Source organism: Aquarana catesbeiana, linkage group LG09 (assembly GCF_042186555.1).
Source record: "Aquarana catesbeiana isolate 2022-GZ linkage group LG09, ASM4218655v1, whole genome shotgun sequence".
Classification (NCBI taxonomy): Eukaryota; Metazoa; Chordata; class Amphibia; order Anura; family Ranidae; genus Aquarana; species Aquarana catesbeiana.
This window is the reverse complement of record NC_133332.1, coordinates 140,265,849-140,289,885: the sequence shown is the minus strand read 5'-3', so window position 1 is coordinate 140,289,885 and position 24,037 is coordinate 140,265,849.

Below are 24,037 nucleotides of genomic sequence, written 5' to 3'. Positions count from 1 at the left end.
CCTAATCTATGGGCCAGATATGGAATTATTTACCTGCACCAGGTAATGGCAGGTGCTAGGCCTAAAGCATTTCAAACCCTTAAGGAAGAATACTCTATGCCACAACAATTAATGTTCAAATACATGCAACTCAGACATGCCCTGTGTTCTCAATTCAGGAACGAAAACTGCATCCTGGAACATCCCCAAATTTTGGACATAGTAATGGGAGCCGTTCCACAAAAATTGATATCTAATCTCTACTACTCCATAAGATTACCCAGAATCAAAGAAGTGACGCAAAAAGCCAAAACAAGATGGGAAAGAGACGTAGGTGCAGTTAGTGATTCGGATTGGGAGGAAATTTTAGAAAATGTAAAGGTGGCATCTCCAAAACTGTCTGATAGGCTAACACAGATATACATCATTCATCAAGCGTATCTAACACCTAACATAATAAGGAAGTTTCAACCTACACGCAATATAGCATGTCCTCACTGTCAGGCAGAGATGAGTAGTTTTTTTCACTTAATTTGGGAATGCTCTATTCTTCAATCATACTGGAGTCAAGTGATTAAGTTCTTACACGACCAGATGGGTTCCCCTGTGGTATTAGATCCAAAACTTTGTATATTAGGTCTTCTTCCAGATGTGGACATTGATAAATACCAGGCCATATTTATATCTGAAGTCCTATTCTTGGCCAGAAAAGTAGTTGCCAAGACTTGGATGCAGAACGTAACCCCCACCATAACAAGCTGGAAGAGAGATGTTAACAATTCCCTCCCATACAAGCAGTTGATTTACAAACACAGGGGAAACAGTCAGAAATACTCAAGGATTTGGGATGGTTGGCTGGGAGATGGGGAGACATGTGTATAGTAATGCGTGAAAACAAGTTTATCAATACCTAGCAACTAAAACATACAACCATATAATAGGTAACCCGTTTAGGTCTGTCAGAACCTCACCGAATCACCAACAATTGGTATATCTCTGTTATTTAATGCCAGCCTTATAAGACTCTACTATATGTTAACGTACCACATGTGATTATGTTTCATGTTTTTATACTTGGACCTCAAATGTGCTGTATTAATTTCTGTCTAACTTCAATAAAGATTATTTTCCCAGAAAAAAAAAAAAAATATACCTTTGCTTAAAAAAAAAAAAAAAAGAATGATACTGCTACACGTTTAAGCATTAATATGAACTTAAACATGCCAAATTGCACGCATATGTATATAATATTTCTCACTATGTACCCACACAGGATAAGAGGGAAGGAATTTATAAAGGGTAATAAATAAGCTATCATACCTTAACCCATGCTCATAACCCCCAACAAAAAAAAGTGCATGCATATATACACATAATGTGAGATGCTCCGAGACATGATATCCTGCTCTACCAATACGTTTACTATCACAATTATATCTATGAAACATAAATATGCATGACCTAACTCTCCTCCCTCTTACCCTGTTATAACCTAATGTTATAGGATCTGCTGTAATCTATTTCACTTACCCACAAGTATACTACCCAACACCCAACCCTCCACTCCCCACATGTCCTATTCACATTCACACCCTTATCAACAATCTCAACAATACTTTGCAGACCAGAATAGCGCACTTAACAAACTAAATCATCACCCCCGCTTGTTCACTTCAGCCATCTAGTAACAAATGCTAATACTCTGGTCTCAACATTCAACCACCTCCAACCTATCTACCCTTAAATCATTAACGCACTAATGGGCTTGCATCCCATGAACCTAATCCCCACACACAGGGTTTGCCACCTGTCTCAGTACTCACACATTTTTAACACCAAGTGATATAGAATGGTATTATGTGAGATACTCAACAAATTAACGTTAAAGTTTTATTATGTTTTTTTCCTTGTCTTTTCTTAATAAGTGATGTATTATTATGGTTTGTTCCTTGTCTTTTCTTAATAAGTGAAGGACATACCTAGTGATAGCTCTCAATTATGTGCATTGGAGCTACTTTTCTTTCCTTACCAACATATCATCCTACTCTCCTTATTTATCTCTCGCCCTCTCCACAACATAATATGCCTATCCTCTGACATAGGATCCTTAGTCCTCCATAGCGGGACTAGACAAGTCTCGACCAACCCTTCCATTTCCCCACTCAGTGGATTTTTTGAATCTCTGCTGACTACATTCAGAATTCCTTTACGGTCCCGGGTAGAGTAGCTGGTCTATCTCAACCTCCGGTATTACTCCCCCTCATTCTCCCCAATACATTTGTTCTCTCACCCACAACACCGCCTCAACTCCTATACCCCCTACCCCCTTTTCTTGCACACTCCCCCCTTCTCTCACTCCCCATCCTTCTTCCTTCCCCCCTCCTCCTCCTTGGAGGATTTGAACTTAATCCTCATCTCCCCCCTTATCTTAAATGGCAGCATTTCACCTCAGACTCCACACAACACAATGCCCCCAAAAACTTTGACAATTCCCTTCAAGGTGAAACTTCTTTCTCTAAATATCAAAGGTCTAAATATCAATGAAAAACCACAAAGCAGACATTATTTATCTGCAATAAACCTATTTCAGAACAAATTGTATACTGAAACTTGGCAACATTCACTATCCTAGAGCCTTTCACACATCAAACCCTCTTACTAAGTCAAACAGAGTGTCAATCTCAATAGCAAAATATTGCCCTATAGAAATAATGGAATCTCTGGCAGACCCTGAAGACGGCTATCTCTTCCTCAAAGGTCTCCTATGAAACAGATCAATCAACCTGGCCAACATTTACTCTTCAAATGTGAAGCAAGTTCCCTTTTTTCATAAAATCACTTCTCTTCTCTCCTTATTTCAATCGGGGATACTGATAATAGGGGGTGAGTTCAATGTCCCCCTCAACCCCATTTTAGATTCCTCCACAGGCTCCTCCTCCATTCCCTACCAAGCCAGATTCATTCTCAAAATTCACAACTTACTCTTATGTGACACATGGCGCACACTACACCCGAAAGAAAAAGACTACTCTTACTTCTCGTACTTCTTGGCTCCACACGGCAAATATTCCAGAATTGACCATTTTTTCATAACCCAACAGGACTTAAATTTTTTAACCAAAGCCACGATTAAACCCATGTTTCTTTCAGACCATCATCCCATCTCCATTTTGCACACCATCCCAGAAACAACAGAAAGTTTAAAAATATGGTGTCTAGACGCTTCATTATTGACAGATCAAGCACCTCTCTATCCCTGTTTACCTGTTCACTCACCTGTTGTCTGCAGCAGAGAGTGGACGAGTACGTCTGCAAGCTCCAGGCCATCAGGCCTCCTTGAATTCATCCTCGGACTCCCTAGGAGAACAGAACCGGGACCCCCCCAGCACGTGCATCAGGATCTGGACAAGACCACCCCAGACCCAACCCTCCTTAGGCAGTCCCCAGGTCTCCATCGAGCCGTCCACAACCTCCGGACGCCCAAGCCAATCCAAGCCGCCAGCCTCTTCGGATTGCCTCCAGGACAGGCCGCGACTCCGGCCTAGCTCCGGCCCAGCGCCGGCCTGCCGCTTCTCTCCCCCCCAGCCTCGATCAGCAGACCTGGGAACTCCCCTCCTACCGGACCCCATCTCCACTCTCAGACAGAACCGCAGCCAAGTCGGGAGCCTGAGCATCGGACAGCCCGCAGCTCGGGCCTAGCTCGGGCCTAGCCTGGGCCTAGCTCGGGCCAGCCCAGCAGCCATCTTGGTCCAGCCAACAAGGCCACAGCACTCCACCGGTCCTCCAGGAACCCACCCCCGGATTCCCCTGCAACACTATCTGGGACCCCGGTCCCACCGGACCCCCACCCAGCTCCCTGCCCACCAGGGCACCTTCCGCAGCCGCCGCCCGGTCCCTTCTTCTCTAGCACCTAGACTCGAGGGACAGGCCGTGGCTGCAGCCTAGCTCCGGCCCTCGCCAGCCACCCCCTTAGCTCACCCACTTCAGTTCCAGCGGCCCTCCCCACCCGTACACCCCCCTCCGCTACCGCCGTGGGGCACCGAGGGATACAAAAGCCAGGATAAGAGCCAGGATAATCATGGCCCAGGCCTAGCCCTGGAGTCCAGCCCAACCCAGATGTGGTGGCAGGATTGGTAAGTAGTGACCTAGGTCCCCCAGGCCCTCCTCTGGTCAGTTAGTCCCCCCCGACTCTCCCATCCTTCCTTCTCTCGCTCCATCCCTGATATTCCTGTCAGGAAAGTGATTGGGGCACCACTCATAGTAGTTGATTCAGAGTCCCAGGTCCGATCGCCTCTCTGGGGGTCAGGAAGGAATTTTTTTCCTCTGCTGCAGCAATTGGCCAGCTCAGCTAGGGGTTTTTCGCCTTCCTCTGGATCAACGGGAGGGTAGGCCAGTGGGGCCCTTCCTCTCCAACACCACTACCAGTACTTCACACCCTCACCAGGACCACTGGCTACACCACCCCTTTAGCAGCGGCAACCCTCTGGACCACCATCTACTCAGCAACCGCAATCGTCGATTCATCAGTATCATCATCACATCATCAAATCAGCATCAACTCTTTTTCTCACCATGTGCAACTTCAAATATTCAGCGGACGCCCTCCACAGGCTAAGGAATACCACCTCAACTTTACCAACCTCCATTTAAAAAAAACTAAGGAAAGAACAAATACTAAAGACCAACCTACAATAAGCCGTCAAATGCAGGAAGTCACCAATCCGACCACAACAATTAACATGCGCCCTGATCAACACCAGATCTGCAGTCAAACACAGACTGGAAGTTCACAACTTCATCACGCAAAACAACTTAGATTGCCTCTTCATCACGGAAAGCTGGCTTACACCTGACTGCAACACCATCCTAACGGAATTGGTGCCAGAGAACTACAGCATTCTAACTGATCATAGAAGAGGAAAAAAAGGAGGAGGCCTAGCAGTGGTGTTCAAATCTCACCTTGCGCTCCTCAAACCAACATTACAGAACGCAGTGCCTTTCATGGAGACACTCACCCTTCATCTTCAAACAACACCCCAAGACACCAGTCACATACTACTATGCTACAGACCATCAGGACCGAAGACTAATCTCCTTACACCCTTCACTGAATTCTTTTCAACATACACCCTGAAAACCAAAAACTTTCTGGGACTTGGGAACTTCAACCTTTGGGCAAACTCTACCCATCGCCACTGCCTGCAATAACCAACTAGAAGAACTTGGTCTGCAGCAACTGATAAATACTCCCACGCATGGTTAAGGACACATTCCATTCTGGACCTCATCTTCAAACAAAATATGGACATCAACTTATTCGACAACATACCGCTACCATGGATGGACCACCACGCTATCAAATTTAAAATTGCCACCAACACCACCATCCAAAAACCGAAACATGCAATAACAACACACTGGACCAGATCTCAGAAGAAACTACATTCCGAACACTTTAAAACCACATTATCAACCAAAATAGCAAGGCTAAATCCAAACCACTCAATGGAACAAACTCACAACTCCTTGAACAAGACATTACTACAAACAGCAGACAAAGTGGTTCCAAAACGTAGAAAACACATCCGCAAAAAGAACTCTGGATGCTTACTTCACTGAAGCAGGAATGTAGAAAAGCCGAAAGAGCCTGGAGAAGAAATTCTACAAAGGAAAACCACACAAACTACAAAGCACTCACCAAGAAATATCACATAGCAATTTTCAAAGCAAAAAAAGAACATTTCTCAAACACCATCTCAACAGCCTTAACCTGCAGTAGTACAACAGCTACAACGCCACTTGGACACACACAAACTCTTGGACCCACTGCAATCAGGCTTCCACCCAGGCCATGGCACAGAAACGGCACTTCCCAAAATATGGGATGACTCCCTCGAAGCAGCAGATGATGGAGAATCATGTCTCCTGGTACTGTTGGACCTCAGTGCAGCGTTCGACACAGTGGACCACAATACCCTACTGATCCGCCTCATAGAAGTAGCTGGAGTCTCAGATTCAGATCTACCATGGTTCGCATCCTTATAACAAGATCAGTCACAGACTGTGAAACTAGGAGCCTTCACCTCTGAAACTCGAGCAATTTCTTGTGGAGTTCCTCAAGGTTCACCCTTATCACCAGTGCTCTTCAACATCTACATTCGTCCACTCCTCCAAATCATTAGAAAATCTGACCTCTGCTTCCACTCATATGCTGATGACACCCAACTCTACTTTCGCATCACTGATCAAAAAGACCACTACCAGCGACTAGAAAAATGCCTCACATTGATAGAAGACTGGATGACCACGAGTTCCCTCAAACTCAACAGATCCAAAACAGAGCTTCTTCTCCTCCACGCAAACCATAATCCAAAAACTAAGAACCCTTTGACACCACCCACCATCCTTGGACAGACTATCTCCCTAAGCACCAAAGCTAAAAGTCTCGGACTCATCTTTGACTCAGAAATGACGATAGATGCACAAATAGGATCGGTAGTCAGTGGATCTCACCATGTCCATCGCCTACTACGTAGACTCATCCCCTTCATTCCAGAAGAAGACAAAGCATCAGTAGTTGGAACAATCATCAATTCCCGGCTCAACTACGCAAACTCCCTCTACATAGGACTACCTAAATTCCAGATTGCACGCCTACAAGTCATCCAAAACACTGCAGCAAGACTGGTTACAGGAAAAAACCCTGGAATCCATCTCCCCATCCCTGAGGAGCCTACATTGGCTACCGTAAAAGACTGGATCACGTTCAAGACCCTCTGCCTCACCTATAAATGCACTCAAGGAAACGCTCCACAATACCTATGTGAGAAAATAAAACATTACACACCTAAGCGCAGTCTTCGATCAACTAACCAAAACCTCCTACTCATTCCCAAGTCCCGCTACAAATCAAAGGGAGAACGAAGATTCGCAGTCCAAGGACCACGGTTATGGAACGCTCTACCCACCAACATCCGCATAGAAGAAAATCATCGGGCCTTCAGAAAAAACTCAAGACCCATCTCTTCTAAGAAAAAGGACTAACAGCACGGATCGAGTGCCTTGAGGCAATTCAGTTTGCATTTGTAGCGCTATACAAATTTTTCATTCATTCATTCATTCAACTTAGATCACTTACACTCATGACTCGACTCCTTCTTTTAAATAAACAACATCCCCGATATACACCCCCTAACCCAGTGGGAAGCATACAAGTGCACAGAGGGGAAATCCTATCGCTTGCCGGCCAATGCAAACAACAGAAACAAGACTACATTCAAGGATTAGTGAATCAAATTAAAAATCTAGAAGCCACACATAAAAACACGCAAGCTGTAGAAGCCCTACAGGAACTCACACAAGTGATATCTTTCTTACTGGATGAACTAAACCAAAGAACAAGACGTAAATTTGCCCTGATACATAAATTATTTTACAAATATGGTAACAAAAGTGGAGCACTATTGGTTAGAGCTTTACAGGCTAAAAAAGCATGCCATGTGATACGACAAATCCAAAAACCTGACGGCACACACGCCACAAGTAACCCAGATATAGCCTCAAGCTTTGAACAATACTACCACAGTCTATACAATCTCTCACATCTGAACTCACCCAAAATTCCTCAGTACCTAGAACCACACTCATCAGAGACTTCCTGAAACAATATGCCCCTGAATCAATACCTCAAAATATAGCCCAATCCCGCGAAAAGCCCTATCTCTGGAGAGGAGCTTTCACAAGCAAACAAACAAATGAAAGCAGGAAAGAGCCCGGGTCCAGACGGCCTCTCCGCTGTATACTAAAAACCTTTAAGACCAACCTTACCACCCCTCTTTTATCTGCATTCAATTCTCTCACATCAACATCAATCTCTCCACACCCTCTTTTAGAAGCCCACATAACTGTATTACCCAAAGAAGGAAAAGACCACACTTTATTCTCTATCGCCCCATCTCCCTCCTTAACATGGACATAAAACTCCTTGTGAAAATTCTGTCCAATCGCCTTCTTCCACTCATTCCATCACTAATATCTACAAACCAAGTAGGCTTCATCCCTGGCCGAGAAGCTAGAGACAACACTATAAAACCATCAACATCCATTCCTATTTAAACTCAATCAAGCAAAGGAGTTTCTTTCTATCACTAGACGCGGAGAAGGCATTCGACAGGGTAGCTTGGGACTACATGAATGAGACTCTTCAGTCCATTAATTTCAGAAGCAACATGCTCAACCTGATTCTGACTCTCTATACAAGCCCTACTGCACAAGTAAAAGTCAATAGCCACCTGTCGAATGCCTTCCCCATCAGAAACAGAACTTGCCAGGGCTGCCCCCTTTCCCCACTTCTTTATGTACTCACCCTGGAACCATTGCTCAATCGTCTTCAAGCTAACCCAAATATCAAAGGAATCTCAACCACTGGACACAAATTAAAAATTTCAGCTTTTGCGGACGACATCTTACTATCTCTTTTGGATCCCCATATCACCCTCCCAAATCTACTAAGAGACTTTGCACACTTCCAGAACATCTCCAACCTCAAAATCAATTCAGACAAATCCTACGCCCTAAACATCTCCCTACCAACAGAAACAGTGTCCCATTGTCAAAACAATTTCCCCTACATCTGGAAATCCAAGGCAATTACCTACTTAGGAATTCAACTCCCAAGCTGTCTCTTCAATCTATATACGCACTGGACTTTTCCCTAATCCTGACCTCCATCAAACAAGATCTAATAGGTGGGACATCCCCTCTTTCTCCTGGTTCGGAAAAGCCGCAATATTAAAAATGAATGTCCTCCCGAGACTCCTATACGTCATGCAGGCCATACCTATCCGCCTACCTCCACCTTTTTCTCCACATTCAAAGCCCTATGCACAACATTTCTGTGGCGTGAACATCCACACATATATGAAAAAAAAATATGAACACATGGTCCTCCCCAAATCTTAAGGGGGCATAGGCCTCCCGACCTACATAAATACTGCAGAGCCTGCCTTCTTACTAGAATAGTGGACTAAAACATTCATGCATCCACAAAACAATGGATCAATCTGAAAGAATATCTATCCAGTATTCCTCTGGCCACAGCACCCTGGTTACCCCCAGACACATCCCAACTATCACCAATGACCACATACTCATAGGTCCCACTTTACGCTGCTTCCATGAAGTAAACAACAAACACCTTTTTTCAGCTATACCAGGCCCCCTGACCCCACTCAGCTTCAATCCTAATTTCCCTCCCATGCAATGTCTATCCATGTCTTGGCCACATATGGCCACATAAACATATCCTAGCCAAACATTTCTTCCAAAGAGGTACTTTCCTAACACGTGAAAATCTAGCCTCACAAATGAAAGACCAGAAATTTTCACTGTGGACATACCTCCAATTACAACACTTTCTCCTAGATCCAAAACACAGGCCACAATGGACCCAACAACTCACACCAATAGAAGCATTATGCTCTGAAACTACCCCACAAAAGCACCTTGTCTACACCATTTACTCCCTACTTTTTGCAAACCACCCACAAAACACAAACATGGCACTATTGGGAGAAATAACTCTCCCTGGATCTCACGGATGACCAGTGGGGGCAAATATTTGAAAACACTCTCAAGGGCTCGATAAATGTATCAGTCCAAGAAAATACCTATAAGGTCCTTAATCGATGGTACAGAGTCCCAACCCTCATCCATAAATTCGCACCATCAACATCAAACTTATGCTAGAGATACAACTCTGAACCTGGCTCTCTTATCCTCATCTGGTGGTCCTGTCCCACTATCCAAAAATTCTGGAATGAAGTCCACAACATAACCTCAAAAGTAACCACCCTTGCCTTAGACTTTTCTCCCGCACAACTCTTATTGCATCATACCACACTACCTAGACGCTCTTATTTCAAATCTTTGTATTCTGGTTCTAAGGGGCAAATCTAATGCCCCCCTCAATTAACCACTTCAGCCCTGGAATGATTTACCCCCTTAATGACCAGGCCATTTTTTGTGATACGGCACTGCGTTACTTTAGCTGACAATTGCATTGTTGTGCGACGCTGTACCAATAAAAATTTGACGTCCTTTTTTCCCCACAAATAGAGATTTCTTTGGGTGGTATTTAATCACCTCTGCGTTTTTTATTTTTTGCTCTATAAACAAAAAAATCCCCGAAAATTTTGGAAAAAAACAATAAATGTGTTCCCTGTTGTGTTTACTAACTGTTTGGGGGATAAGCTGCCTGGGACATCACACAGATCTGTATTCCTCCATAGCAGAAGGACAGGAGCTCTGTGCCATCCCCTGACAGAACGGATATCTGCCTTGTTTACTTTGGCAGATTCCTGTTCTGTCTCTGTGGGGACCGATCGTGGGTGGCCGGTGGACTTCGAGTCTGCCGGATCCACTGATTGGCTCCCCCGCTGGCCAATCGGCCCACAGAAAGCTGTGTATAAGCCCGACGTACACCTCCAGTTATTTGTGCAGCTGAGCCAACCTGCAGTATAACTATGGAGGCTGGTCAGCAAGCGGTGCTGAAATGGAAGAGCTCATAGCTATCTCCCATGATAACATCTCCAAACATAACACCCACTGGGCCCATTGGTCTCTCTTCAAGACCACTTCTGATTACAACCAAATCATGAATCTGCACACTAACTAAAGTGATCCTCTATCTCACCCTTTCAACAACCCCATAACACCTCCATCAACACCAGACCCACGGGAGGATCGAGAATAGATGGGCTGAAGTTCAGGGTCAGATAGGAGGCTCATGCCCCCACTGCCTCTTCTACCATCTTGTCCTACAGCCTTACCCTCCTCCCATCTTTATACCTCTTTTTCTCACACCACATCCCTCCTTAACCCCCTACCTACCTCCCTCTTACCTATAACCATCCCCCCACTCCCCCACCCTTGCTTACATACAACCAACGGATCTAACCAAGACTGCCAGCAGGACTATCAACCTTGAGTTCATCCCTAACCACACGTAACTCTCACCATCCGATACCTGTCACACCGAAAACTTAACCACCATACCACCCCACAGAAACACTAAGAGTCAACACAGTTTGTTTCAAGAAACCAGCTCAAACCACAACACAGTAAAATCGAATGTGAATTTTACCTCCTCAAAGATGCAGCACTTCCCAGTTTCAGAAAAACAAAAATTCACGCCTTCCTTACAAACTGTACAATTTACTAACATATTCATCTAGTCACTGTTATGTACTATACAGTTGCTAAAGCAAATAATTTTGGAAATTGTATAAAACCTTTTTCCATAAAATGTAGCACAAATATGCAACCACAAATGGTTTATGTCCTACACAGCACAATAACTATGAAATCAGAGATTTCTTAAATTCAAAACTGTTCTGTATTCCTTACAAACTTAAAATATCCTGATTTTCAAACTTATTAAACATACAACCTGGGAAGAACATCTGCACTTATTTTTATTTTATTCTTGCATAGTGTATGTCCAGCCAATACTTTTTCATATTTTCAATATTTGGAAGGAATGGGGAAGAGTTAGAATAAAATATTTTTTATTTCTGTCTGTGTCCAAAGAGTTTCCCTCCCTTCCTGTTAGTTTAAAAATTGTCAGCAGAACAGGAAATTATGATAAATATGTTTAACAGAGGCCACAAAAGCTGTAGAAATCTGACATGAGTTGTAACCTTTCCTCACTCAATCATGATGTAAATCCCACAAGATGTGTTCAAGACTGGTTAACCGCTTGCTGTTAATTTAATTAGCTACACACCCAGCCAGACCATCTCCCTTCTATTTAAGCTTGGCTCTTTTCCTCAGGCTTTACCTGAGCAACAGAAAATGTTTATAGCCAGGTCTCCCAGTGCCCCCTTTTTCTTAGTGGAAAAGTTTCTTTGTGCATCCCCAGTGCTTCCTTGTATCCCTGGCTTCCTGAAAATATTCCTTGTAACTCTCAAGGTTCCGCTTGTCCCTGGCTTTCTGAGAAGATTCCAAATTATATCTATACTCCTTGAGCTCTACATTTTGAGAGCCTCCTAGTTATCCTGTAGCTGAAACCCCCCCCCCCCCTTTTCCTAATGTCTGTTTGTACGCAGTGTGATCTCTGTACTCCCAGTAGCTTTCAGCCTGTTCCCAGTTACTCTATGTGTGTTCCTGCTTGCAACCTGTTTTCATTGTGAACCTTTGCCAGTTTTCAGCCTTCAGCCCTCTGTAATCTCATGTGAATTGTTGTCTGCTATTCGTTCGCATCACCTGTCTGCAAATAAACTGCACTCACTACCCTAATTTTGTCAAGTATGTATAGTACACACCCAGGAGCAAAAGGGTTCTATCACACAAAATTAAATCGTATAACACAAAAAATGAAGTTATTATATTAGAACAATGAGTCCATAGGGACAGTCCAGAAAACAAGTTAATGTTAAGGCAGTGACAACAGTGTATCTTTCATGCAGGATCTGGAATAGTTCCCACCAACAGAACTGTAAACAACAAAAAGAAAAGAAAGGTGGATAGAGAGTGTCACTACCTGAGTGTAGTATTATTAAAACTCAACAAAAATGAAAAGTATGTATTGCACCCACATGTAAAATTATTATACAAACACATCTGTCAAATTTCCAGTAGGTGGCAGTATACAAGTTGGTCAGTGGTGTTACAGCAGACCCCTCTAGGTGGATGTGATGTCAGATGCCAGAATCCAGAAAGTATACCAGGGAGCACACCAGGAAGAACCAGAAGTATGTAAAAACCAAGATGGTGGCCACCATTTTGTTTTTTTTACATGCTGCTTTCTTTTCGGTGTTTATCTGTCTGCAGTCTGCAGCACCTTTACCTATTTTGTTTTTGTTTATTTGGGCTGGAACCTTACACTTTTTTCCTGATATTTGTATGGGGTTTCTCCTTACAATCTATTTTAATGTTCAGCTCCCATTGACTTCAACAAAGTTTGGATTTGGCACCTGAACTTTAGTTACAGTATTATCATATAATCTTACTTGAACTGAACCCAGATATGTTAGGCTCATCACTTCTGGAGAGAATGTGGTCATATCAAATAATTGACACACATGGTGGAGCTGTGGAAAATTTAACAGGTTTCAGGAATGAGATCTTTCACTTCTTACCTCAAGAACATCCTTTGGCCCACACCTGATTCTGCCCTTTCCCTGCTGAGAGTTGGGAATGACCACTGACCACATGAACTTTTTGTACTCATACCCTGATTATAGCCAGATTATCAATAACAATATTTTGGAGACAAAATACCTCTCGCTCAATAGACACTGTGAAACAGATTATTACTATTAGTGTTGCACTGATACCGATACTAGTATCAAGATCAGTTCCCATACTGAGCATTTGCACAAGTACTTGTACTCGTGCAAATGCTCTGATGCTTGACCCGATACTTAGTCAGCCTCAGGGATGATCGGTGTGGAGGTGGGGGAGTTACAAGCACTGATCTCCTTTTCTGACAGCCACTTCTCCTCCTTTCCCTCCCGTGGCTCTCAGGGAGATCAGTCCTTGTAACAGCCCCCACCGCTGCACCGATCAACCCTGGCTGTCCCCCGCTGTGCTCCCCGTGTCCTCCTCAGGGTCAGTCCCCCTGTGTCTTCTGGTCCCCCCATGTCCTCCTCCAGTCCCCCTTTGTCCTCTTTCGGTTCTCCCCCTGTCCTCCTTCGGTCGTCATCCCCCATATGATAGGTGTACCTTATACTTATACCTTATACTTTCATCCCACCACCCAACTAGGGGTCGTACTATTATAATTACAAGGGGTTTAATAGTATAGTGATGTTGGCGGTGGTGTCGGCTAATTACGAGTTCTTGTATGTGGACGTGGGGAAGAATGGCCGGATGTCCGATGGTGGAGTGATCGCCCAGACGGAGTTCTACAGGCGTCTCCAGAATGGCAGCTTGGACTTGCCACCTCCAGAGGACAATGTTGAAGGTCTCCCATTTGTGTTCGTTGCTGATGAAGCATTTGCGCTGGGGGACCACCTGATGCGGCCATTCCCGATGAGGACCCTCACCCCGGAACAGAGGCTTTTTAATTACCGGCTGGCCAGAGCCCGAAGAGTGGTGGAGAACACATTTGGAATCCTGGCCAGCCGGTTCCGATTATTTCTGACACCCATCCATATGGCGGAGTATAAACTGAACCATATAATACTTGCCTGCTGTGTTCTCCATAATTTTTTAAGAAAACATTCAGCCAACTATGCTGGCTCAGTTGGGCCTGAGGCCGGAATCCCAAATCCATCAACACTGACGGCGCTTGAAAGTGGCCGTCCTGGCTTGCCCTCCCTGAGTGCCCGTGATGTCCGGTTACGCTACCTGGAGTTCTTTGCGGGTAGGGGGGCTATCAATATGCCAGACAATCTGTGAAACCTTTTTCAAATAAAAAACAACCAAAAGAAATTCTTTGTGGACATTTACTGCTTGTGTTTGTTTTAGCTGACCCTGACAGAAATGTGTTGAGTGCAGAAAATGTTGTGATTGGGTAACCTTATAAAAAACAGTGTTGGCTGGTACTTCCTAAATGCAAAAACACATTTCACTACAAGTGCACTTGCAACTGCACTGAACCTGCACTTGTAGTGCAAAGTGTATTTGCCCTTAGGAAATAACCCCCATTTTTGCATAAAACAGCAATTACATCAACCCAAAAGTGTTGTAGTGTTGAGACAATAATCCACACATTCTTGAGTAAGCCACTTTTTTATACCTGCACAATCACATGTGCATTTACCAAAGGTTTTTAAAACAAACCAACATGTTTGTTGTATAACAATTTTTGCAGTAGCATTATCAAAAATCTAAATATCCATTTCAGATAAAACAGGCCTGTGTAAAACCAACAAGAAAGCCAAAAAACTTGAACTTACAAAGTTCACATATGGTAAAACCTGAAGGCTATATCAGACATCAGTATTTAGGAACTGGGTTTGATATAGCGTTCAGATGGGGGGAAATCACCCCTGGAAAAGCCAAATTTGGAAGATGCACACCAATTTACGAATGTCAACATGTGCTATCTGCCATCAGGGGGGATCAAAGGACGTGTTTTGGGGGAGCAAGCCCTTCCTCAACGCGACTTTATAATTGAGGAAGGGGTTGCACCCCCAAAATGCGTCCATTGATCTCCCGTGATGGCAGATAGCACATGTTGGCACACTGTGTGCATCCTCCAAATTTGGCTTTTCTAAACATTGAAAACATTTTTGGAAGATTGGACCACAATAAAACAGGTGATTTTGTGGGGTTTAAATTCGCCCCAAAACATCAATGATGTTATTATTTTTTTTAATAACATCACTGATTTGTTGCTGTATGTTGTACAATTCGAGATTACACCCCATGATCTCCCCAATCAGTATCTGGGCACTTTCAGATGTGAAACGTTCTCTCTCCCTCACATCACGATCACCTAAAAAGAGATAAAGAACAAAAAAAAGGTCTCAAAAATCTGCCACCATCCATCTCTTTTACCTGAGCCTGTGGTCGCAGACACTCACCTGTTGTGGTGCCAATCTCCACCACATCTTCTTCTTCCTCCTGCTCAGCTTCTTGTGTTTGCGGTATTTCCCCTTCTTCCAGAGGTGGGGGGTCTGTGTTCTCCTGGGATGAGGGGTGTCCTCCGAGTCTTTTCTCCCCTATGTAAAACAAAAATGGTATACTTAGCACACAGATATTTGATGGCAGAACTAGAACTAGGAAACATTGCTTGGAAGTGGGGTACAATTGTCTATTTTAGCCGAGTTCCAAGATGTATATTTTTTATTGGCCTTTGTCAAGCTGCAATACTTTACCTGTTTGGTACAAGCTTCACAGATGTAGCCCCCCCTATAGTATACACTGGAGCACCTGTGTGCCCCCCCTAATAAAAAGGGTGTTATTGTGTCCCACACTAGTGCTCCAGTGTCCAGATGTGAAAACAGCTGCTCAGTGTCCTCTCCTTACACACAATCTAGTTGGCATTTCATTCTAGTAACAAACCAATCTACACAAACAAATATTTGGCATCCAAGTAGGCCCCAAAAAATGTGGGAAAATGCATATGGCCTAAACAATGGTGTTCTAGAGGCCGAAAGAAAAATGTTTGATATGAACGAATAATGGGCCCATGAACATTAAAGTTGCCCTTTTAAACGTTACAATTAATAAAAGCATATGGAGCAGAACGAACGGAATAAAGACAGAAAGAATAGGAACACAGCACAACTACTTACTTTTTTGCAGCACTCTCCGGATCTTTCGGTACTGCTCTGGCTCTCTTAACTTCAGGTCCGACCACCGCTTCCTGAGCTGATCTTTAGATCTTCGTACCCCGAAATTCCTCTTAAGACTCCTGACCACTTTCGCCATGATCTTGGCCTTTCGGATGTTGGGGTGGGGGTAAGGCCCATATTTTCTGTCATAGTCGGACTTCCTCATGATGTCGACCATCTCCAACATCTCCCCAAGCGACATATTTGTGGCCTTAAAACATCTCCTTCTGGATCGGGACGTGCCTGGATCCGGCCTTTCCTCCTCCTCTTCCTCGTTGCTAGAATTAGCATGCACCTGCTGTAACTCCGCCATCATGCTCTTCACCCACTGCGCCGAACGAAAAGGGGCGGGGAATAGACTAGAAAGAATGTCAGGGGCGGGCGGAGTTACACGCATGCGCAGTGTGTATAAAGCGTAACACGCGTGCGTATTACGTACGAGGAAGGAGCATTGGACGCGCCGATCGTAAGAACGAAGGTAAGAGACAAACTTGTGCCTATACTGCTTCTAGATTGAGGCCTATATTGTAACAAGATTAGGAGAGTTTTGTCTGACATTAGGCTTTGTCTTGTGTTGTGTCTTGCAGTGAACATGGATATCCTAATGAAAGACAATGACTTCATGTCAGTATTCGTAGAGATGCTAAGTGAGCTGCCCTGTCTGTGGGAGATTACCCACCCCCATTTCAAGAACCAAGGAAAGAGGAAGGCAGCACTGGAGCAATTGTGTGAAATTGTGAAGCAGGTGATCCCCACGGCAGACATCACCTATTTAAAGATTTTCATTGGTGGCCTGAGGAGCACATATCTGAGGGAGCGCAAGAAAGTCCAGGATTCGCAGAGATCCGGAGCAGCAGATGACATCTATGTCCCCAGGATGTTGTACTACGACAGGCTGCACTTTCTGGCAGGCCAGACTGAACCCAGGTCATCCCTCTCCAGTCTTCCTTCCACGCTTCCTTCCCCCCCGGCTGAGGCTTCTGACGCCCAACCTGGGCCTTCCAGGCGATATGTGGAGGAGCCCAGATTGAGCCAGGTATAGCATTCCTCTAAAGATTTTTGCTTGTCCAATCAATGATGTTAACTTGATGTTAGTTTGGAGTACTAATTTAGGATTGTGATTGATGAAGCAAAAACTAAAACCATGTCCCTTTTTCATACACAGGGAAGTCTCAGCCAGGAGGTGGCCGGGCCGAGCCGGCTGGCTGATATCAAGGTCCCTCCACCCCCCCTGAAAATAGAAAGTGGCAGTAGGAGGAGTACCCTAGAGGAGGCTGCTATAGCATTCTTTTGGAGGGCTACAGAAGTCCTGGGAGCACCCCACACCATGGAGGAGAACATTGCTGCCTTCATAGCGTATAAAATGCAGAGGATGGAGGAGGGCCAAAAATTCATGTGTGAGGCCCTCATATCGGAGGCTCTGGAGAAAGGTATGAGGGGCCAAATTACACCTCACACACATCTTTGGGATGGTCCCTCTCCTCCATGTCCTCCCAGTCCTCCTCCAGGTCCCCCCAGTCCTCCTCCTCCTCCTCCAGGTCCTACTCCTCCTCCAGGTCCTACTCTTCCTCCTGCCACATCTCCAACTGCACAGCCACAGCCCGGAAGGAAGCGTGGAAGGAAGACCAGACAGTGATTGCCCTGGATCCAGTCTGGTCGGCCAAAAGATGCAGCCTCTTGTGGTACCACAGCCTGGGAACATAGATGTCATCTGCTGCTATCCAGATCTCTGCGAATCCCGGACCAGACAGCCCTCCCTTACATATGGACTCCTCAGGCCACCAATTTTGATGTTGAAGAATTGATGTCTGCCGTGGGGGTCCCAGGCTTCACTATTTTCTCATGTTGATCCAGTGTTGCCTTCCTCTTTGTTTGGTTCTGATCCCTTAATAAAGGATTTTTGTTTTGAATTATACTCTCCTATGTGTTTTACTTCAAAAATGACAGTTTGTTTGTGAGGATTCAGGTACATTTCAAATATACAATGTGAAATGAACAAGGGACACCAACAACAAACAATCTCCTTGAGATTAAATAATACAAGATATCAATGATGTTGGGGTAACTTGACACACAAAACACAGACAAAAATATTCTGGAGTAAAAATAAAAATAACATTGAACAAAGATCAGCCTTGGAAAAAATCCAAACATTAAAGAAAAAAAAAGGCTGAAAATCCCAAAAAAAAAATAAAAAAAATATAAAACTGTCAGATGTGACAACTAATAACAATATATTCAGGGAATCCCACTAAAAAAACACAAATAAAAGTTTGTGAGAAGTGTGTGTGAATATGAGCAGCAAAACTACTTAATTCTTGTCACATTATAAAGAAGAAGAGAGTGCGCTGTATTAAACCATTTTTAACATTGCAGCATGACGAAAGTGCTGTATCCATTGCGAACGCTAAGTTTACCAGAACGAGCTGTCCCGTGTCGGAATTTCTTCTGAGCATGCGTGGCACTTTGTGCGTCGGAACAGGCCACACACGGTCGGAATTGACGCGATCGGATTTTGTTGTCGGAAAATTTTATCTCCTGCTCTCCAACTTTGTGTGTCGGAAAATCCAATGGAAAATGTCCGATGGCGCCCACACACGGTCGGAATTTCCGACAACACGCTCCGATCGGACATTGTCCATCGGAAAATCCGACCGTGTGTACGGGGCATTAGTGTTGCAGCCCCCCCCCCCCCGGCTGGCAGGGAAGCTGCACTCAAAAGGTTTTTCACCTTAAAGTGGATGTAAACCCTCTCCTATACCCAGTGAAGTGAAAATCCTCAGATGATACACAGAGATTAAACAAATCTCCCTTTTACATGTACAGTATATCTGCTGTCTTCAGCTTTTTACACTGTTTAGAAAGTGCACATCAAGTTAGAATTTTCACTTCCCCATTCAGCAGTAGCAGTGTAATGTTGGATTACACTGGGAGACAGCTGTTTGGAAGAAAAAGCACACACACCCCTCCACATAGGCAGAGACTTTCATAGTTGTGCTATGAGTGAGTAGAGCTGCTTTCTGTTAATCTATTTATAGCACCCACCCTGACGCAAAATTCAGGCTGGTTTTATCATATGTGTCTGAGAATTTGTCAGAAGTTATCATGCTAATTAAGAAGAACAGAGCAGGAGAAAGCCACAGGACTTAGTGCTTTGAAGAGAGATAAGAAAACACTGTAGATATACATGCACTTTAATGCAGTGAATGCATTAAGTTAAAAAAAAACCTTCAGCCTTTACAACAACTTTAAGTTATGACTTACATGTTAGCTGAAAACTATATCATTTTCTTTCTTCTCCTTGTACTGCTTTTGCACACCTTTGTATTTGTACTGTAATTTCTATACAACAAATAAAATTAGTTACAAAATAATCTTATGCAGGCATGAATTGAATGCTCTATACTTGTATTCATCAACAAACGCTTCTAGTACAGTACCATTATGAAAAAAAAAAAAACATATTTGATGTAACTCTCTTAATTTTCTGCCATTTCCTGATTAAAGTCATCTTCTCCCTCCACAGTAGGTCTATAACCATCATCTAGTGGATATTTATTAGCAATACCGCATCTGATTCAGATTAAGAGCTGACAACTACTCCTTCTTGACCATACACATTTGGAATAGGGGAAGGATCAAGTGTTTATAAATCAATTTCACCCTTGGGAGACACACAGAATGGCCTGGATAATAGGACTAAATTTCCTTCAACTGACATCTCCTGGGCAATGCTGAAATGTTTGGGTTCCCTTGTGTGCTTTTAATTCAATACACTACTTTTATTCACTTAAGAATAGTAGATTTGCTAAATTATATTTTACTGCAATAGATCAATGTGCTTGTCTATGATGTAGTTTTAACTTCTTCATTTTTGTTCTCTAATTCCAATATTTTGTCTGACCGATCAATTGATGTAAGGAAACTATTGGGTGTTTTATTTTTTTCTTTAAACATTTGAATAGCAATTTGCCAATTGAAAGTGCATGTACATCCATTTGCAAGTAGGAAAAAAAATGTTATTTCCTGTGTTGGATAAATGATTTTATGTAATTTAAAATAGAAATTACTTACTTTGGCCACTATATGGTGCTATGTATCAATGGAAAGGTCTATGACACATATCAAGCACATAACATTACCAATTTCACATTTACCTTAAAAATAAAAGGCTAACTTGCATAATTTCTATTCTCCCAATAACACACAAACTATGAATTTAACCTCTTGCACCATCCCTCCATGCCTCATATTAAGTCCAAGTTAAAGGGCAGCAGCAGGCAGATGGAAAGGGGGGAAAAAAACTGAAACTAAAAAAACATTTTATCTTTTAACAATAAAACTTTAGAAAAAATCCAAATCTCTCATTGTCAAAGTCAAAATAATACTTCGTTTTTTTTATATTACACATCCATTATATGCCAGATGTAATTTATAATGGAATAAGTATTGTAAAAATATATTTGTGATACCAATACACGTGTATAAGGATGTGGAATCACTTTGGGGAATTTTAAAGCAGAATTTCAAACAATGAGATTTATGTTAATTATTATTTCCTGGACCTCCCCATGTCAGCCTACTATGGGTCAGCTCCGCCCCCTCTGACCCCTCCAGGACCACCTCTTTTCTAGCCCATAAAGGGCGGCTGGCTGCCCACACCAGTGTCCTTTTTTCGTCCTCGCTCCAGACGCCTTTTAAAGTTTATTTTTATTTATTTATATATTTCCTCTTCTCCATCCATCCATCCATCCTGTCGGGTTCAGCCTCTCCCGATTCAGAAGGACCCCCCCATATAGGCTGTAAATCTCCCGAGGAGGTGGGTTCCCATGGTGCTGGGATTGTATGGTACAGTATAAATGACTGTGTATTACTGGCAAAGGTCACTGGCAGTATAAATGACTGTAAATACCTTTGTTAGGCAGGTGCTGGCACTCTCTCCTTCCATGTTTTTGTGTGTTCACGGTTTGGCTCGCTGGGTCTTGTAGTTCGCCTCCTCCACATGTACTCCTTTCAGGAAGCTCGGAGTTGTGCAGGTGAGGTCAGAGATAGCTTGCTCTTTGGGTTGTCTAGCACAGTGTTTCTCAACTCCAGTCCTCAAGGCGTACCAACAGGTCATGTTTTCAGGATTTCCCTCAGATGAAACGACTGTGGTCATTACTAAGGTGGTGAAACTGATCAAATCACCTGTGCAAAATAGTGGAAATCCTGAAAACATGACCTGTTGGTGCGCCTTGAGGACTGGAGTTGAGAAACACTGGTCTAGCAAACACCAGAATGCTCACTGCTGATTGCTGATTCTGTCCTCTAGGCTGATCTTAGTCTCCAGCTGGTCAATCTGCTTCTCTGTTCTGCTCTGGTAAGCTTCCTTCCAGGTACTTTCTGCTGTATTACTGTCAGAGTATTTTTATTATCCTGCACCTTCTAGGACTGGGGAATTACGCCTGCTTGCCTAGCTGCCTTAAGCACCGAAGATTTGGGTGGAGAAGTTTATTTTAATTGTATTTATTTATTTTTATTTTTTTATTTATTTTTTTAAAGAGAGCACATCTTCTGTGTTTTACAGAGAGAAGGGCCCACTGTGAGATAAACTCCCGCAAATAGGTTCCAAATCAGCATTCCAGCCTCAAAAGAGTAAATAAGGGACTAGACATGACAAATCGCAGAGTCGCATGCAGCTGGATAGAAGCCTGTTGTCACAGCATTCCAGATCTCCTTCGCTCTTACCTCACTTTGGTCACTCGGACCCGAGCCAAGAGAGGTCAAAACATCAGACGGCTCAGGACAATGATGCGAAAGCACGCCAGGTTAAATCCTACATTAAGCACGCAGTCAAGGAAGGGTTAAAGAGTGTTTCAAGGAATCCTTCTCATCCTGCTGTATCTTCACCATCTGCAGATTCAGATCATGTGTTTTCAGTGCGTTTTAACTCTGAAGTCGATAGCGATTCAGATCCATCTGAGGTTGAGATGGTCTCAGAATCGCATACGTTTGATTTGGTTCACCCCTTGTTGGAGGCTGTTAAGAAAAGAGTTTTCGCTTCCAAATAAACAGCAAAGATACTACCCATATTTAAAGAGATCGTTACCCTCCTTCCCATTTCATTTCTGAAATTAAAAAAGTAATTGATAATGAGTGGGGGGGGGCCTGAGAAGAAGCTCAATGTGCAGGAGCTGTTGGCAGCAAGGGCCATCCTTCCGGTTCCAAGGCATGAATTGGGTCAAGGAGTAGGTTCCCCCTCTGTTTTTGGTCCCAGAGGCTTCATGGGGGTTTCGGACCAGTTTTTGACCTCAAAGTCCTGAATTCTTACATGAGGGTTCCACCATGCAAAATGGAGTCATTGTAAACGATAGTTTTGGTTGTGGAGTCAGGAGACTGGATGGTTTCCATTGATCTGGCGGATGCGTATCCTCATATCTCTATAGACGCATCTCACAATCGCTTTCTCAGGCCGTGAAAAGGCTTTCATTTTCATTTTTAATCTCTCCCATTCGGTTTCTGCACGACTCTGAGTACATTTTTTTTAAAGCTACTGTCTGCTGTCGTTGCGACTCTCAGGGTCAAGGCAGTGCAAATGTTTCATTATCTAGATGACATGCTACTTCTGGGTCTGTCAAATGAGCTCCTTTTAGTTCATATGAATTCACCTGCAAAACATTAACTCGTTTCGGTGGGTTGATCAACTTTCGGAAGAGCCAGATGCATCTGACCCAAATGTTGGAGTATTAGGGAGTACAATTCAACACGGATCGGGGTTGTGTTTCTCTTCCTCAGAGGAAGGTCCAGGGGATCCAGTCTCAGACAAATCAGTGATGGCCAGGCCTTCTATGATGCTGAAGGAATCCATGCAGTATCTGGGGGTTTTATCAGCCACAGGTCCAGTAGTCCCGTGGGTCAGGTGGCGCAGAAGGAGGTTTCAATGCAACTTTCTTCTTCAGTGGGATCATCTGCCAATTCCGATAATCTGGTCCCTGGTTGGTGGTCAGTAGCTCGCAATCTTTCCAGCGGAGTTCTGTTGAAGGCCTCAGAACCAATAGTGGTGTCGACGAATGCCAGTCTGGAAGGCTGCAGGGCACACTGCCTGGGACAGCAGGTTCAAGGCCAATGGTACCTTTGTGGGGCAAAAAGTTCAAATTTCCTGGGATTGGATGCTGTCAGACACGCTCTTAGTGTTCCAACCTATGTTACGAGGTCGAGCTGTCAAGATTCTTTTGGACAACAAAACGACGGTGGCTTATGTGTCTCATCAAGGGGGAACAAGAAGTCACCCTCTCCTTCAGGTGGCATGTCAATCTTCCTCTGCACAGAGAAGATTCTCGGCTCTTTACAGCATCTTAACTCCCAGGGCCTGGCAATGTTTTAACAGATAGCTTGGGTCGAGGCTTTGGGGATCACAACAAATGGGGCCTCAACCCCAAGTACCTACGCAAGATCCCAGGATCTGGGGGACACCTTCGATAGATCTTATGGCATTGGAGAATTGTCAACTGCTTTGCTTCTTCACCCGGACCTAGCATCCACAGGCATTGGGTCAAGGTGCTCTGTCCAGGTCTTGGAACTTCCCCTTGGTGTGTTCCCGCCGCTTCCATTGGCTCTCAAAATCCTGCTGAAGATTCAGTGAGAAAGGGTCACAGCAATAGTAGTCCTACCTTACTGGCTCAGGGAGCGATGGTTTCCTCTGGCCTGGAGGATAAAGTTGGGCTCACCAATCCCTCTGCCTCCTTGTCAAAATCTCCTTCTGCAGAATGGGGCCTGACACCCGAACTGCAGGA